Genomic DNA, 19,272 nt, shown 5'->3' on the forward strand with positions numbered 1-19,272 from the left:
AGCTTTCTGGCCATGTTTTGCAGCTTTGTAACTGCAGGATGGTGGATGTTTGCAAACACGATGCTTGGCTCCCAAGTAGTTATCTGTGAGCACGTATAAGTATATCTAGGAAGGTTCGTGGTGCTGTGGTGTGTTGCTTCTACAAAGTTGTAAAGTTTGTCACCGTGGGGTGGCAGGATGACTTGTCCATTTCCCCCAATTATTTTTCCCATCACTGCATTTATTGTGCACTTTATTCCTTTCACTGCTTCTGCTTCTGTGAGAAGCTTCTTCTGCTACTTAAGCTGCTGAAGTTTGTTTGTGGCTTGACCTATTTAATATGTGTTGATTGAGTGAACGCTGAAGAAACAATGGACAAATAACCCGTTTTCTTCATCAGCAGGGAATTAGAGAAACGTTTTCTATTTTAACCCTGCTTTTCAATTAGGATCTGTACTGTGGGCAATAGTATTTGATCACAATTGCTTACTACTTTTTATAATTCTACTCAGATTTTACTGTTTCTCATCAGGAAAGATTTTCATGGGTTTAAGGAAGGGCTAATGTGAACTGAAAGGTTGGTTGGGTTTCTTTGTTTTTTTCCTTCACAAAAATGCCCAGTGGAACTTTTGGGCTTTGGTGTGTGTATCTGGGGGTAGCAGTGTGTCTAGGCGTGGAGAAGTTGCCAAAGTAGAGTACTTAGGATACTTTGATAGTTCAAAACCAATTTCTTTTGCTGTATAAATTGGATTCTTAACCTTGAGTTCCGTAAAAACCTGTGGTAAGGATAATCTAATTTATTTGACTCTTCATAAAACAAACGGAGGTAAGTAAATAGTAGGGTATTAAATCAGCAAATTGTATTTAGCATGATGGCAATAAATCTGATATTAGGTAAACTTGGACCAACAATGTGGGAGTGATTTTAGGGTGAAAACTCCAAAGAGAAATGTTTTCTGGGACTTTTCTTGATACCTCTTATCAAGAGAGTGCATATCCCCACTGTTCTCATGGGCTGATGTTTGTGTGTTGGAGACAGAAGAGCTACTGAGTGGCTTGTTTCATGGTACTTTGTTGCTAAGAGAAGACTTAGCAGCCCTTCTCCTTACACACACATACAGAATCAATCATAAACCCCAACAGTATACTTTTTTAAGTTTGGCATAAACATTATGTCCTTAGTGTGCATATTATTTCTCTCCTTCCATTCTTTTTAATAATGAAAAGATGCCTCTTTTCATTCCCCTCTGTAATAAATATATTTAATGTTCTTCATTATGTGATGAAGGTATTACTTTTATTTTGGATTAGTCTTTATGAATTCAGCATATGAATATTTACTTAGACTGTGTATATGTTTAGGTGTACACATGTGATGCTTATCTTTCCATAGAGTTTGTTTAATTCACAGTATTCCAATAATAAATGCTGTAGATCAAGGACTGAAATTATTCCAGGTCATCTGAAAATGTTCTGGCGATGTATGCAGTGTTTCATTTAGTCCTTGGGATGTGGTACAGTGACTACATAATAAAATATGTTTGCTCGTAACCCACAAGCAAGGATTGGGGTTGCTTTGAGAGTCTGGTAAACAATAAACTTTTCTACAGAACGGAGAATGAATGTCAGAAGCTTTCAAGGATGAGCTGATGAATCTGATGTACTGATGGCATATGACATGGAGGTTTTCTGTACATGGAGAGATTTCTTTCACCCCTACTCTCCACTCCTGGAACCTTCCTTGCTTGCTCTCATTCCTTATAAGCAGCTGGTCAGCAGGCAGTAAATTCCTCAGCAGCTGGTGTGATGGAGCATGGAGGAGCCTGACCAGAGGCAGGCGCAGAGTGAAGTACTCTGTTGACTTCTGAGCGGTATCTGTTCTGCTAGCAAAGAGTAGTGAATGATTTGGGTGGAGTTTCCAAGGTGAAAGTTTCTGAATCAGTCAATCAGTGACACCTTTGTAATGATTTCTTGTGTGGGAGTGGTTGACAATAGATGCCTGGTAAGGGCTTTTATATTTCTTTTACACTTTATAATCGTCTTCCTATCAGCCCAGCAAGTTAATATCAGGCACATACTTTTTTCAGTAGGATAAAGAGGGAGGTTAAGTGACTCACGCAAGGTCACCAGAAGAATATTGGGGCAGGATGGGCACTTGGAGCCCCACTGTTTCTCTGCTTTGGGGTCTTTACATGGGTTGTGGCTCTCATCGTGAGAGTTTACTTCCAATCCTGATCATTTGGGGTCGTTTAAATGGAAGATTGGGGTTACCTAGCTAAATAAAAGGTCAAACGACTTTTTTTCAGAACATTGCCTGGCTGACTGTGCTAGTCATGAGAGGAAGGAAGAGCCTGCCTTTTCCAGCATCAGCCTTCACCTTCAGGTCACCTGTTCAGTTTTAAGTTCAGCCAAGTTGCAGCGGAAAGCTGTTAGGGCCCAACAGACACAGTCCTTTGCGAAGCTTGGCAAAGTCCTTTAGTTGGTGACGGCTATCCAGAATACAAAAACTCAGCACAATCTTCTTTGCCCCCTTTTCCCTGCCCTCCCTAATGGCTGGCTTTTTTTCATTCCCAACTCACTGGGAGACTTTCTAGGACTTCTTAACTGCACTATGAGCTCCTTGGGTCGGTGATGATTATCTTTACCTCCCAGCACCTAGCCTGGCACCTGTGGCAGAGTCCAGAATCGTCTGTCAGTAATGTTTGCTGATTTGAAGTTAGGCTGTGGAAGGATGGCAGTGCTCATCTTCTCTCTGTCCATGTGTGTCTCAGTTTTAACACCTTCATCCACTAGCTGGCATGAAGTATTTAGTAAGACCATTACTGCTCTCTCAGAGAAAGCAAAAGGACTCCCTGGGTGTCTGTCCAGAAATTATTCTTAATAGAGTTTTTGTATCATAACAATGTTTTATTATTTTCCTAACATTTTCAAAACTTGCTTTTGTGTCTAAACAAGCAATAAGAGGAATTGAGTAAAAGATAACACAAAGGGGCTTGAGAAATCACTTTGAAAGATTCTAACTTTTCCCTAGCTTCTCTGGCAATACAATTAGAGAACATTTAGACTCTTGGAGTTAGAGCTCATCAGGGCTAACTTCCTATTTTCACAGAGAGGAGGTCCAGAGAGCTAAATGGTTTGTTTTGGCTGATTGGTGACCAAGCAAGGTTTCGAGCAACCGAGGCCCACTGATTCTCAGGCCACTGCACTGCTCGCTCTGGGTTCATGGTGCAGTCCTATAAAAGGCCAAGGAAATTTGATATACTAGGCTTCACCCTCTCTGGCACTTCCTAGCTTGGTCCATTTTAATCACAAGCCAGCTGGTAGGAGGGCACTAAGTTATGTGCTGGGGAAAATGGTGTGTGTGTGTGTTGGGGGGAGCATTGGACAGAGAGGGGATAGTCAGGTGTGAGAAGAGGAAGTCGTGGGAGGCAGGGGATTGAGGGAAGAGGGGCCCGATGAACTTGTATTTGCACCACTATTTGCAGCAGTGTTTTTACATTGTGGGAAGGGTTGGCACTTCTGCACTGGGCTGAGGGCAGTGGTACCTGCTGTCAGGCGCCCTCTGAGGAATAATTGAGTGGGCCATAGGCTGTTTTATCCAGGGGCAGCCAAACCCACATCTTAATTTATGTGTAGTAAATTTCCTGCTTAAAACAGGGTGAGCTAAAAACATGGCAGCTGGTCCTAGAGAAGTAGCTGAGGTAAGTATGCTGCTTAAGGTAGGTCAGAGAGAAAATATCCCATATCTGGGCATCAAAGGCAGATAAAATTATAACAAGTTCCAAAATCTGAGTTGAGCCGTATTTACTCACAACAGATACGGGTTGGGGGAAAGGGGTCTCCAGGAATAGCTTGGAAAGTAGTGTCATCTTAATACTCATTTTTGAAATTTGTCTTTTGGTGTGAGTCAGTGTCAAATGAAGCCCCCTGAGATGTGAGGTATACAAATTACATATTTTTTCTCTGTGAATGCTACTTTAGAAACATATTCCCAGGCTGAGTCCAACACTGCTACATTTGTTGTTAGATGTGGATAAGAAACCAGTCTCTGGGTGTATGTATTGAGTAGCATAAGCATAAGTTTACACAGAGTTCCCATGCCCAAAGTAGCCCAACTTAAAGACTGTTTACTGCCAAAGTTAGTATTTGGGGAGAGAAAGACTAAACTAAATTAATGAGAAGTTAGAATTATAGCCTATTAAAAATCAAACACATTTTTATTGATTTTCCTGAACATGCAGGAACCAGACTAATAAAGTGTCACTTACTGGGGCATCTCAGGATGAGCCACAATGAAAGGGCAAAAATGACCCATGTCTCACATCATACATTGCTTAAAGATGAGTGCTACAAGCGCTTGAAAACTGTTCCTTAAGTGTTGAAATATTACCACAAATATTTTATTTGTTCTGTTAATTTGCTTGATAACCCTTTTTATTGTTTTATTTTTATTTTATTTTATTTTTTGCATGGGCAGGCACCAGAAATCGAACCTGGGCCTCCGGCATGTTAGGTGAAAACTCTGCCTGCTGAGCCACCATGGCCCACCCTTGATAACCCTTTTTAGATAATGAACATCTATATTTCAACCTGGCCTTTGTCTAAATGACCTGGAATTCTCAAAGAATGTGGATGGGAGGGCGGGGATTGAGGAGGAGGGCATTATCATGTGTTTATTAGTGAGGACTCCCAGGGAGCATAACTGCTCTCTCAGTCCTAGTGACTAAGCTTATAGAAAATTGTAGAACACTTGCATTTTTGGAGCTTTATAAATACTGTGTAATTAAAGATGTTTGTCTGCTGTCTTAGCAGTAACAGCTCCTAAACAACCTGTAAGACCGTCCAATCCTATAGTGATTTACTATTTATAGGGCACTTTCTTCTTCTTCCTCTTTGTTCTCTTCCTCCTCCTCTCCTAGAGCACAACCACCCCCATCCATCATTTACCAACCCCGTTTATGGGATACTGCTGTGTGCTGTTGTGCTAAGTGTTTTATCCACATTATCTCATTTAATCTTTACAAGTCTCTCAGGGATGCAGTTTTTCTCCTCATTTTACAAATGAGGAAATAAAAGAGAGGTTGATGAAGTGGCAAAGCTGCTTCGTCTCACTACAATTCCAAAGCATTCTCCATGGCACTGATCTGTCGTGCTGCCCTTCTTGTGAAGAAAATGAGGAAATCAGGTGTGATGGGGGGTGGGGAGACAACATGACAGAAGCTGAGATAAAAGGCTGGACGGAAACCTAGAAACCTCACTGAAGCTCACGCACATGCCCTGTGCACTCTGCTCTCTTCTGAGGGTGGGTGGTCCCTAGCGTATGGGTTATGGGGCTGCCGCATGGCCACACTGAGTCACTCACCTGGCACTGAGTGTCCAGACCGTCCGCTTATCACAACAACACCTGACGTTCACTAGTGACACATTCATTCAGTGGTTTTCATGTTGGGCCCTTCATATTTTTTTTCTCAGAACCCTTCATTTTCCCACCCTCTGTGTTTCTCTATTTCTCCAGTGCCCAGTTTCTCCTTCATAAAGTGTCTGCGAGTTTGTGAGGTTGTGTGCTCTCAGAGTCAGCAGACTCAGAAGAGAGGTTGGAAGCCCGGGGGGCCCTTGTCTTTGCCAGCACCGCTCACTGGTCAAGCTCTTCTCTTCCTACACCTTCCCCCGCCCCCTCCCCCTTTAAAGCTTCATATGCAGATCCACAGGCCACATTTTATTTTATTTTTTTGAAGCCGACCATCATATATATCTTTAATGTCATGTGATTTCTCGAAATTTCTTTGGAATCTTTATAGGTATCCCCACCTCACTACCACCACCAAAGGAATAATCCTTTTCTCCCTTCCTTTCTTTTGACAGCCTGATCAGACTGGCCTTTTGCCTAATGTGTGTTTAACGTTTGCTCTCGACTGTAAAGTAGAGTTTTGTTCTAATTGACTTGAATGAAGAGAGTATTTGGGCCATCTGAATTTGAATGGCTTTCATGAAGCCGTTTAGAACAGATTTGAGCAGGAAGCAGAGGGAGAGGTGGTGTGGAGGTAATGGGGGGGAGGGAAGGATTTAGAAAGCATAATCCAAGTTTTTTGGGAAACAGACAAGGAAACTGAGTCCTGCGGAATTTAAATGGCTTGCCTGAGGTCACTAATTGTGGCCAAGCTAAAGTCAGAATCAGGCGTCCACAGTTTTGTAACACCGTGACAGAGGAAAAATGATGAAACGCAGGCAAAAATTCAGAAAACACATAGCTTTTGTATGTGGGATTAAACCCCTTTGTATGGCCCAATGCAATGATTGATGATATTAGTGATCATAATTATGACTTTCGAGTTAAAGACAAAATTTAAATTAGGGGATTTAAGAAGGGAGGAAAGATTGTAATACACTTTAGAAAGGTATCCAACAAAAATGATTGGCATAAAAATAATGTCAAGTTTAATAAGGCTAAGTTTCAGTTATCTGGACTAAAGACTTATGAAAGACACGTCACTCCCCGGTGAAGGCACGAAAGAGCTGTCCCAATACATTTGCGCGTCATCAGGCCTTGCGTGCCCCTTGAGGGTATTTCCCATTTGTGTGGGGGAGCTAGACAGAGAGAAAACAGTCTCATTTCCTGAGTGACCTGTAAAGGACCCCTTACCGAGCTGGGGTGAGTATGCTCAGTGACAGCAGTGTGACCATAGTGTAGTTCTGGTCGCCAGCTCTTCAGATTTTGATACTGATTTTTATTCTGTTTTATTTTCTTTAGTTCTTGTCCATAACCCAGTTTCCCTGAGGGGATTGTGAGTTGCTGAGAAGAGAGGCTCACAGGGTCCATTCTGTGGACTGCTGGGTTTAGGAGGAACACAGACTCTGCAGCAGCCAGGCCTGGTTGTGAATTCTGACTCTCGAACTAAACTTGTTTGAATTTCTTAATCATGTAGTGATAATAAGAATTCCTGTTTCACAGAGTTGTATAAATGATCGGAATGTGTAAAATTGACTAACATGCTACTTTACTCTGTTCCAAAAAAAAAAAAATGACTGCCCCTCTTTTATGTTATATTGCCCACATATGGATCTTAAAGGGGCTGAAGGTTTTCTAATCCTGCACCTTTATATACAGAGCAGAGATGCTGACCATTGCTTACACTTGCATGGCTGATTCATGGCATCACCTGAGTTAAAATGAGAACCTAGGACTCCTGAGTGTGCTGACTCTCAGCACAGTTCTCTCGTCACTAACCCATCAAGGTTCTCTTAGCGTTGGAGCCACTCAGCCCGAGAAAGCTCTTATTTTAATTTTAATAGACTACAAGCCTCTGTCACAGGAGAGACGGGCCAGCTGGTTACATGAGAACAACAAACGCCTTTTTGCATCCTACAGCAAAGTTTTGAGGGTATAACTAGCATGGCTCCGAATAAGTTTCCAGACATGAAAGGACAGAAAAAGTCCTAAATCTGGAAGTTCTGCACCACGATTCTAACTAGCAGTATTACTCAGCACTCAAGTATTTGAACCTATTCAGGGATCTGCTTGTTCATACAGTTGCTTTTTATTTGGGACTGGGGTGAGACTTGAAAGAGCATCAATTCTTTAGTCTGCTTTTGTTTAACAGGCAATTCTATGTCTGCCCACAGAACAGTCACTGTTTGCTGTGGAGTGGTGAATTTCCAGTTTCAAGAGCTGGAGTAGATGACTTTTAGTGGAAGTTTAATTATACAGAAGAGTTTTAAAAAGCCAACTTTTGCTACTTTGGGACATGAAGGAAACTTCAGTTTTAGTAGTAGTTGAGGGACTAAAGTATCTATCTCTTCAGTAGCAATATTCTTTTTGTTGTGGACTTGAAATATGTTCCTGAATCTTCCTTTGCCTACACCTGTTAGATGAAAAAATTTAGGCTGGAAAATTGTGGAAAGCTCATTTGCTGCCTTTTTCCAGCCACAAGTCATGAAACAGGTTCCTTTGGCACCTTCAGACTGTTCAAGAATCAGCCATAGGTTTAGAGAGAAACCGGTTCCTCTGCACTCCTTGAAAACCCAAGTGAAAGTTTGTGATTTTCTTCTTAACTGCCTTAGACCCTCTCCAGCAGGTTGTGATAGGCCATGTTACTTTATCTTTCTTGAGACTTATCTGTTTAATGAGATCAGTAATCCCTGCTTCACTCACTTCCCCTCTATGCGAGGAAGCAGTAACCAAAGATGAGATGCCGACTCTAAAAGTGTTTCCTGGAAGAAATGAGCTACAGATATAAATCAGCCTGGTAGTTAGAAAAAAAAAAATCAAACCCCAGAGAACTGCCTTTTGTCTCTGAAGTTACTCATACCCCCAAACACTTCCCCTTGTTCCCTAGTGAAAGTGGAAGAGTCTAGGTGTGGCAGCTGAAATTCTGGCCCTGCAGAGAGATGAGAAAGAAAGAGTGAGGGCCCAGGCCTGCCTGCCTCACTGTGGGTGTGGCAGGAAGAGTCCAGGGTCTCTAATGAAGAATCTAGGTCAAGAGACCATTTAGAATTAGTATTGTCCAAAGTGTAAAAATGAATACTCAAGCAAGTAGGGCGGGCAAGAGGAAATGTAATAGATGCTTCATAATAAGGAGAGGAGAAAGGGGGTTGTCAGTTTGTTTCCTTAGCTGCTTAAGGAACTTAGATCAGAGAAAGAAACTTCTCTCATCCCTAGTTCCTTCATTATTCAATCGTTATTTCTAGACCGTTTGTCTTTCCCAGACTATCCTTGATTGTGAAATCAGCCTATAGCCAGAGCCAGCCACATTGTAACATTGTAACATCTCCTGACTCACCCATAGGTTCCAGCTAATTAGTGTCTTGATTGACTTGTGATCACAGGCTGGACACCCAAAGGTACAGAAGTGAATTCTCATTTCTTTGGTCCTCTTTATTCATGTCCAAGTCCCCATTGCAGAGTTGGCACAGCTGGTTTTGGGAAATGGAAAATCTGAAGGATTGGATCCCTGGTACATTTTGTAGTCATTGTGTCCTCGTTTGGACATGAAATCTGTGAGATTAAAAGACATCTGTGTCATGAGTTCACTTGACTGGTGCTTTTTACTGACCAGACTCGTCCTCCAGACTAATAGGTCTCTGGTGACATAATGGCCAGTAATGGATGGAGACAACATGTCAGGAGTCACTCGCACTTTGTGCCTTTTGGTCTGGTCTGTGTATCAAGTGAGGTGAGCCCGGTGGGACGGTTGTCATTTTTGTGATGACATCTGAGCAACATAGATCCTCAGTCTGGGTAAATTGCCTCCTCTCCCTGACTTTGAGACCTGAATGACCTGATTTGGCTGACTACACCTCCAGTCCTCTGAAACCCTGCCAGTTCCTTATTTGACTTTGTGCCATTTAGTCCTTGCCTTAGTCTGCTGACTCTGCGACTTTAGGGTGAGGTGGAAGCAGAACTCATACCAGTGAGAAAGGTAAGAGTTTCCCCTTAGGGAACCAGTGAAACCAAGGCTCACTTTCTGAATTTTGGAATTCTGCATTTTGCAGCTCTGAGGCTTTGTGCTCATGAGTTAGGTGGTGGCAGTGCACTTCTGTGCAGGCAGAGGTCAACTGTAGTTCAGACACAGCTTTTGGACACAGTGGAATCCAGCGAGAATGTTGACGAGCTCAGGGAGTTTGGAATGACGATCCTCTAATCTTTTTCAGCATGCTGTAAGGGTATCTTTAACTTTCACCCAGACCGGCAAGGAGATGGGTAAAGGCACCTAGGTTTGGGGTTACATTTCAAGTCGGGCACATATTACTATATCCATCTTATATGTTCCCACCCTTTCTAGCATCTTGGCTTTTCTAAGGTACCTACTCTTAGAATAAGTACAAGGAGCCACTGACATCGAACAGCATATTTATCACCTGGGTACTGGATTTTATGCTCTGCCTGGAGACATGTACAACAAGGTCTCAGAGGGCAGTGAACCCTAAAAATGCAAGAAGGGAGGGAGGTAGAGAGCCCTGCAGACCCTCATTGAGAGATCTTCGAACAAAGGAGAGACAGGTCAGCCCAGTAGCCTGCTCTTCAGAGAATTTGTCTGTCTTGAAAAACTTGGTAAAGTAGCCACATGGAGCTTCTCCAAAGGTAGGGCGAATGCCTGTGCGTGCTTTTGAGGCTAGTTGTTGTGTCTGATTTAAGGAAAGGAGGGTTTTGTGTACATTTCCATTTCAGCTGTGGTATTTAAAGGCTTACCGTGGAGGTGGTGTGGGTAGATGAGCGTATGGCCATCTTTTGCCTCCTGGTTGGCTTGTATCTAGGTTAAAGGTGAACGTGAGTTCATGACACATCCTATTTTTTATTTGGGTGCATTTTGGGATGACCTGCAGAGCTTGGTTCGAATGATTCTAATTGGCCTACCTTGATGCATGCACTTGTGGTCACCTGAATTGTCAGATAGAATTCATTTCACAGCTCAAGGCCCCGATCTGGTATCAGTGATTCTTCTTGGGGTCTCATATTATTTGAGTTCTGTCCTCTCACTCCTCTGGACTCTTCTTGGGGCCTTTGGTGATAAGATTATGCTTCTTGGTGAAATTTCTGGTTGCAAGGAAATTCTGTGCAGGGACAGGCCATTGCTAGTTCAGCTAGCTGGTTGCCAGTAGGGCAGTGGACCATACTCAGCACTTCAGGAGTTTCTGTGAAACTATTGGCCAGAAGAGAAATCTCTCAGCTGGCCCTTGGTTCCCCAGGGCATAGATGTTAGACTTGGGGGAAAAAGTCACAATCTTAGGTACACTCTTGGTCTGCATTTGTCTATATTAAGGGCCTCATAATTCAAGTGCATTGAAAGATTTCTCCATGCTGTAAAGCCTAGGAAAAGTAGCTTCTTTAGGTGAGGAAGACATTCCTCATTAAAATTATTGAAGCTCCAAGCTTAAGAACGGACACTGAGGTTAGAATTAGCACGTTCCGGGGAGAACTGTGAGAGGGCAGCTGACACAATGCCTTTATGTGGTATTTTTAGCTCTCATTAGACTGTATGGTAGGGCTCTGCTCCCTTGGGCATCATTCAGCTTTTATTCTTGGGACTCTTGTTTGCATACATGCACATGTATTGCATGCATATGGGACTGTAAGGCACAGAAATTAAGGTATAATCTGTTTTCTAGCTTACAGAGTAAAAGATTGCCCAAAACCCAGCCTCGTTGTGGCAAAGAGACCTTACATATAAATGCAAAATATATCTCCTTAGAGGGTTGGCTTTTTGATGGGCTATAAACGGATTGTTAAACAGCAATGTGAGGGGCTGTTAACAAGCTGTTTCTAAGAGCATCTCCCTGATCTGGTCTGAAAAGGTAATGTGTACATATTAGAGCTGTGAAGTCATTTGCCTGTGGTGTTTATATGTTGTGGATTTGTGTGTGTGTGTATGTGTGTGTGTGTGTGTGTGTGTGTGTCTATAGTGGTGAAGAATCAGTTAAAAAGATAATTTAAATTGTTTATTTTGCTCCTATATTAGTGGCCGCATTCTAAACTGGTCTATGTTCTGGTTTGATTTTTAAGCTGATGTAAATGAAGAGGTATTCGGTCAGCCACAAGGTATGAATCAACCAAACTTTAAAAAGCTTCAGTATGTTTACGTTAGTACTCTAAGTATACATAACAGCTGCTTTAAGGATTTGTGCCTTAGAATACTTGGGTGAATAAATTAATCACATCCCCATAAACAAATTAGCATTCGGGTTCCTAAGTTCAGCAAAGCAGGGGTCTGTTATGTGTCTAATCATATTTGAATCTCTTTTCCCATTCAGGTGAAATGGCTGAAAATTGGTCCACGCCAGTTTCTGCTACTGTTGGGTTTTAATGGAGAGAACTTTCTTGTTATTAGCCTACCATGTTTCTACTGTGTTAGCAGCTGCTGTGTTAAAAAACAGGTGTCTCTTAACAATCCTGCGACTGGCTTGGTTTGCTAGCCTGGCAAAGCCTTATTATTATTGTTTTTAGTTATTTTTTGGTCTGATACAGGTCAGATACTCCCAAGAGATGTTGATGAGCAGGATTAATGTGAGAGGGGATGACAGCTTTTCTTGGTAGATTCTGTTACATGAATCCATCTAAGAGTCTTGTACCATAAAGATAGAGCTAAATAAAACCCTTCAGGATACCAGTCACAGGGGGAGAACAGCCAAAAGGAGGATAGTAAATGAGTTGTTGTGCCAAGGCACTTCTCTGTCTTTCTTCAAAGGCCAGCCTAAAGCCAATACTGCCACAGAAGCCATCCAGGACTGAAGGGAGTGTGTGGTGTCCCTTCTCTGGCCCACGGCACATTGGGAGACTTGTCTGCTGTTGCTTCTTTAGCTTCTGGAGGGCAGGTGTGCTGTCTGTCCTCTGCAACCTGCAAGGCACCTCAGGCCCCATGCCTCATCTGCCTCACTTTGTCCTCTCTGTCTTGCCTGACTTTCACTCTTTTCCTTGTGGCCTTAGACTCTTCCATAACCTCCCCTCCAATCCTACCTAGCATGATCCTTCACAAATAAAAATTTGTTTATGTCATACTCTCCCCATACACTGCAGTTCAATATGAAACCCAGCTTCTCATCGTGACATTCAAGGCCTTTTGCAGTCTAGCTTTCTAGTTCCGTCTCTAACCACCTCCGCAGCCCTTTGTTCCAACAAAATACCTGCTCTTCTCCCAAACCTCATCCTGAATTTTTATGCGTGGACTCTTTCCCTCACCCCCTTTTTTTTTGGCTGGCAACCCGATTTGTCATTTGAAGCCCACTTCTTAAGCCTCCCCTGTTAAATTCCACAACCCACTGAACTTGCCTCTCTTAGTGGCAGTGATCAGTTGTCATTTAATTGTTTATCATTCTCACTAAAGTGAAAGCCCACTGAGGACAGGAAGCTAACAGATTCATTTTTATATTTCTACTATCCAGCAAACTGGCGCAAAGGAGACCCAATGTTTGCTAGTTGTGTAGAATTTTAAAAACGAGTAAGTATATAATAAGTTTCTATTATTTACTTAGTGGATGCTTGGCCCTGTGATAGGTAAGAGAGGTAAAAGATAAAGACCTCACACAGTTGAAATCCTGAGCAAATATCCCTCGAGGGTAAAATAAGGAAGAAAGTAGAGACCTGTTTTTGGAAGCAAATGTCAGGACTATATGTAGGCTAACCATATTTTTGTCACCCCAATACATAAGGCACTCCCGTGGACTAAGTCCTGAACAAATGCGTGCAACAAAGCATCCACTCATTCTCTCCATCTTGGTTGCTTCCCTTCCAGAGATGAATCTGAACAGCTGGAGAGAAAACTGTAGAATCTATAGGTTGCCCGTGCATGAAGCAGCATGAGCAGCCCAAAAGGAAAGAGTTTATTCACTGATCTGTCCGCTTTCTAGGCCTGGCTTATGATGTCTCCTGGAACAGGAAGAGAGAGTTGATGGCTGTTTGTTGTAGCCGTGTACAGTCTTGACATAACTGTTGTGATACTCTGGGAAACAGCGGCCTGTTTCCACTGTGTGGAGCTGCGGGTTGTCCCCCCACCTCATTCCTTACTAGCTGGTCAATAGCGATAACCAGAGGAATAACATTAGTTTCCGAGCTTTCTGCAAAATCTGTTGATGGCCTTTTTTAGTTAGGAGATGAATCTGCCCATTTACATGGGCAGGCACCGGGAATTGGTGTGGTCTCTGGTATGGCAGGCGAGAACTCTGCCTGCTGAGCCACCGTGGTCTGCCCTGACCATTTCCTTTGGGTTGATTTTTTTTTTTTTTTTTTTGCTCCAAACTTCTCTAGATCCTATGTTCTTTTCTGCATCTTTGTGAGATGATGATCTCTTTGGATTTCTTATTTTACTCCTAATGTGCTACCCCAGGGGACAAAACCAGGGAGAATGACTGAGTGTGCACCCATCCACAGAATTAAAAAAAAAAACAAGTCAAATTCATGTCATATGAATGGTAGGACAGCCTCATTATTTCTGTTTACAGTGGACAAGTCAATATTATATGTTTAAAGAGAAGGCTGTTAAGAGAGTGTGTTAGGGTTATGAACAGTAATGAGTCAAGTGGATCAGTCAGGAACAGTCAGGTATTTTCAGATAGAAGCGGACAAACCTGGATCTTCCACACAAGCCGAAATGGCCCACTTTCTCCTTACTCTTACTGCCACTGACATAGACCTGGTATCCTGGGCATTGGGATATGTGAAAGTTTCAACTTCCTGAACTCAACCAGACCCAGCAAGGGACCTTTATAGTTCTCTCCAAACTGTCACGAGTTTTCCTGACTACCTGCCAGGGGCTCTCTCTTCCAGACCCAGCTATAGCTGCTGCCACCCCTCCCGACCTTTACCTCTTCTTGGCTGCAGTGGGCCCATCCCCACGCTGCTTTTCTAGGCCTCCCTGTCCTCCAGCCAGTCTAAGTGAGGTCTCCCTCGCATTTCTTCTGGAGGCTCCAAGAAGGCTTCTATGGTGGGATGGGAGTTGTTAAAGGAGCACTGAACTAGGCCACTTTGTAAGCAGCAAGCCCCAGGTCCATGTGTGCCCAGTGAAAACACTGACTTATGAAGCTGCTAAGGAGGGGGTGTTTACTCAGGGTGGACCTTCTTAATGAGCATTAAGCTTAGATACCTTATACTTGAACAACTGCTGCTGCCAACTTTCCTCCCACCATTACCACTAAACCCTTGCTCAACATCTCTGCTGCCAAGAGGCCATTTCCTTCCCCTTCAGCCTCCTCTCTTTTCCTTCCAGCCTCACCAGACCCAGTGGTAAGCTTACTGCTCAGGGAACACGGGGCACTTAGGAGACTTAGGGTTCTTGATAATCAATATATTAACAACCCAACCCAATCTTGAGACTACTCCCCATGTATTTCGGTGGGCCGTCATGGTCTTTGTTCAAGCAGCCTGCTTAAGAACAGACTTTGGAAATGCAACTACTTTATTAGGGCATTTGGTAATTGTTTTCTCTTGAAGTTGCTTCCAAATTGACCTGCCTAGGAGAAAATTTTCAGGACCCTTTTCTTAATGAACTGTTGGAAAGGAAATAGGAGTGGAATAACAAATGGCAGATTTTCCAAATCCTAAATTGAGACATGTGCTTGATAATGGACTTGTTACTGATGTTGTTTATATAGCAAGGCTTACAAAAGGGCACACTTATATTTTGATTAATCACCTCTATTGAAAATAAAAATCACACGAGATCAGGGCTCTTGGGCTTAGTTCCAACCAGCTTTCCAGGGTGGCAAAGGCCAGTTTGTACACCTATCACCCAGTTACCCCAGACACCGCACCACGGGTCTTTCAGAACTTCCTCCATTTTTATGATTCCTGGCTGGTACTGAAAAGGACTAGGAGTATGTTTGTCTTTCTTCTGGATAAAAGTTGCAAGGACACTTAAGCCTTATGCTTCAGGGCAGAATCTGATCACAAGCTGAGATCAGGAAGAAATTTCCCCCCTGTGGTATCATATTGCACAATTGCCTGGCCAGGTGTGCTACCTCTGTTAAATACACACACACACACACACACACACACACACACACACACACACACACACACACACACTTACTGGTCATCTTCAGGGTGGGATGTTGGCTCTCATGGGCCACACACACACACACACACACACACACACACACACACACACACACACACACACTTACTGGTCATCTTCAGGGTGGGATGTTGGCTCTCATGGGCCAGCAGCCTAATTCATTCGGGAAGTGCCTCTAAGATGGAAGGCAGCTGTCCCATTTGCACCTGAACTTGGCTCTCCTCCAAGTGTGTGCCACTGAACCCAGGGTCATGTCTTCAGATGCCTGTAATTCTTTACAGCACTCGCTTTGTGGGAGATTTTAAATTTGGCCCAAGTATATATATGCCCTCACACGCAGGGTATTTAAAAAAGTTTTCCCATTTCTTGGGCTTTAGTTTAAATCCTATGCCACATCAAACTCATATTCATTCCCAGAACATCAAAATAATTGTCACAGATAATGGTAGAACTCTTTAACCATTAAGGCCTACAGTTGCCAATATGAAGCTTGTGCTTTAAGTGACTTCTTCGGAGTCTTCTCTGATAGAAGGGGTGGCAAGGAAGAACCGTTTTTGTTTGTTTGTTTTGTTTTTTAAGGTCCTAGCTGTGCCGGCTCTTGTACAATAAGATAATTACCAGCGATTCCCAGGCTTGCCTGCCTGCTTTTCTTCCTTTGCATTTCTATCTCCTGTGGTGCAGTACTTCCTTCTGTCTCTATTATTAGCTTACTTAGCTTTACCATTAAGTTCCCTACCTCTCTAGTTCCGTGCTCATCTTCCTCTAGTCTTTCTCTTCCTTTCAGTGCTATAAAGTTATCTGTGGGAGCACCTCTCATGTTCTTTGAAGGTGTGCAGGCTTACCTTTTCTTTTTAAAACCAGTTTGCTCCTCTTTCATTTCATTGTGCAGTCATTCATATTCCCGGAATAGAAACTATTGCCTTCCAGCACCTAATGCCTGACATGTAAACATTTGAAGTGGGATGCATCGATGTGATTTCTCAAAAAAACAAGTCTGCTGTATCAACAGGACTGTGGACTCTTCTGCCACCACCCCCCCCCCCACCCCCCAGAATCATCTTACCCTTTTCTCTGCTTTTTGGTGATTCTTCCCCAATCATGGTCCTTCTCAAAATTAACATTTTAATATGTGTCTACCTTGGTTTGTTTATTTTGCAATTTATTATCTCCTTTTTACTTTTAAGTTTTTCTTGTTGCTTGGGGGATATCCTGATGTTCCAGTTAATTAGAGATTATATCAGTTTTCATTACCTGAATTTGCTAAATGGACATAACAGTATCTAGTATTTTTATCAAGCACCCCTTTCAAAGATAGGGAAAAATTGTAGATTTTTTGGTGGCTTTTGCTAAAGGAATTATGCCAAATTTTTTATTAGTGAAAAATAGTTTCTGATTTATAGAGTAAAAGCTTCTCTTTTCTTTGTTGTTTATGTGGTTTTGTTCAGTTTGGGTAAGAAACCCAGTTTAAATGTACTAATCTTTCAAATAATGTCCTTAGAAACTAATTATTGCTTCAATTTCAACAACCAGTAATTAAAGTATGTTAAGAGTTTTGGTGTGAACAATATATTACTTGTTTGGTATCGACCTATTGGGAATTATGATTTTCACACTTATATATATTAAGAGTTTGTAATGTGAGCTGTGCTGTAGTAAAGTAGTGAAACTGCATCTTTTTAAATAGACTTTCTTATTCAGACTTTTACTGCGATAGCCATATTCTTTGACACTTCATTGCTACTCATTTGTAAGATTTTTCGGTATAAGGACAGTTTCATCCTGTTTATAACATGGCCTGTTCTGGAAATAGATGGAAGGGGTTGAGAGAATGCTGTTTGAGTCATTCCTCACCATAGGACAACAACATTTTAGGAATGAAAGCAGAGAAGTATATGCTCTTCTAAAATTAATGGGGAGAGGATTTAAGAAGAAGGCAACTTATACTATCAGTTTTAAGACCAGACCAGCCATACGTACTCATTCCCTCTTTTCAAAGGAGAAGTAACCTTTGATAGCTTTAATATTGGTAGCCAAGTGGGTGAAATTATACTTAGGAACTTTCCTTGTACAATTTTTAAAATGTTCAAAAGGGTTCTAGTAAAACACAGGGCAGCTAGCATTTTATTAAAACCACATATTTTTTTGGAGGGGGATAGTTGAGTGAGCAGTAATTATGGGTTGTTCTTGCTTTTCCTTATTTATCTTGCTCCTGAGAAATAATAGATAGTAACCAAAACTTTAAAGGTTAATGTAGTTTTTTTCTTCCTAAGATAGCCCCCCCCCCCCCCGATGGTTTCTGAAAAGAAGGGTTGGTAGAGGGCTGTTGATTTGTTAGAACTCAGTTTTAGCCTCCACAGTAATTCTAAAACAGTGAGGACTAACCAACTCAGACTTGGGAAATCCAGTGGGGTTTTCTTTATTGGGGTAGAAAATTGAGGTTCTAGCTCAAGACTATTGCTAAGAGTTCCTAGGTCTAGGAGCCTTTTTAAGAGAGCCTGAGTTGACAGTACCTTGTTTCTTTCATTAAATCTAGGATTTACTGTCCCGTGCTTTGGTTCACCTGTCACAGTGATAGAGGATCCCATAATGAGCAGCATTGTGACATCTGTCCAAGCAGTTCTGATTGCTGAGCACTTGTAATTTTGAAGATGGTTATTAGATTAAGAGAATTTGGAAATTTAGAGCTACAGTTCTGAGGAATTTCAGACTAAGGTCCAAAAAGCTCGATTCGGTTGTCCACCCATGTTTCCATGTCTATCATTGCCATGTTAGAACTGACTCCCAGCCAACTTATTGACATTTTTGACCCAGCAGTTTTAGGCAGTATCTTCAAAATGACAGATCAGTTCAAATCACATCACTCTGGTTAATGAAAAAAAAATCAACCAGGTGAATTATGTGAGCGTATCTCACATAACTGGATGTTTTTGGTCATGCAGAGAAAACCAAGAACTCATAAAGTCCTAAATGCTTCATGTTTGGGTCTGATTTTTTTAAAAACTCAAAATGAATTACAGATGGCGAAATAGGAAGTAGATTGTATATATAACACAACATCCGTTCCCCTGCCTTATAACTTGCACTCCCATTGGGTATTTCAGGTCTCACTGTCAGGTAAGAGGTTCATTCTGGCCCTTTGACCACTCTGTTTCTTCTGCTGAAAAATGTGATCATGGGTTTTTATTTTACAATGTATTGTGACTACGGAAAGGAACCAACTCCCAACCCAAACGGAATCGCCTCTGAGATCCTATTAAACAGCAAATGCCCTGAACACTGGAATATGAAAATGCTTTCCTAGGATGAGCTCGAAGCATTTCATCCTCTAAATGAAATCTATCTGCTCGCACTTAGATTGTTCAAAGGCAGATGGTAGGCAATTGAAACAGAGAGGCAAGCTGGCAAAAGGAAAAATAAAACCACAAATATCTGTACATGAAGGTGATCTACGTTCTTGCCAAACCCCCTCCTAACTTCGTTAACACAGCAGTGTGGCAATTAAGTAACATGGGAAATCAGACTCATATGGCTAATACAATTGTCCTCCGTTAATGGGGTGAAACAAAGCTTGCATATAATATACAATACCATTCACCAAAATGTAGAGCTAGAGGATGGTTTTAGAGGTAATCAGCAATATAGCCCATAAACCATGCTACTCATAGCACACGACCACCTTATTGAAATCTCATCTGACCCTACCACCGTGTGTTAACCATGGAGCCACCAGTATGAAATGTTTGCAATTACAGTGTTGCCTTGTATTAAGAAAAGGGATCACTCAGCAATATTG

General features: G+C 42.1%; 1 protein-coding gene across 5 annotated transcripts in view; it reads left to right on the plus strand.

Annotated features, from left to right (window-relative positions):
• Window positions 1-19,272, plus strand: part of ETV6 (ETS variant transcription factor 6) — a 242,566-nt gene that overhangs the window by 947 nt on the left and 222,347 nt on the right. The window contains exon 1 of one of the 5 annotated variants that reach the window (XM_077170078.1): window positions 6,163-9,395. The exons of the other annotated variants lie outside the window; for them this stretch is intronic. The gene's annotated coding sequence lies outside the window, so the exon portion shown is untranslated. Of the gene's footprint in view, window positions 1-6,162; window positions 9,396-19,272 lie in introns of those variants that run through there. 5 annotated transcript variants of the gene reach the window in all.

Source organism: Tamandua tetradactyla, chromosome 7 (genome assembly GCF_023851605.1).
Source record: "Tamandua tetradactyla isolate mTamTet1 chromosome 7, mTamTet1.pri, whole genome shotgun sequence".
Lineage (NCBI taxonomy): Eukaryota > Metazoa > Chordata > Mammalia > Pilosa > Myrmecophagidae > Tamandua > Tamandua tetradactyla.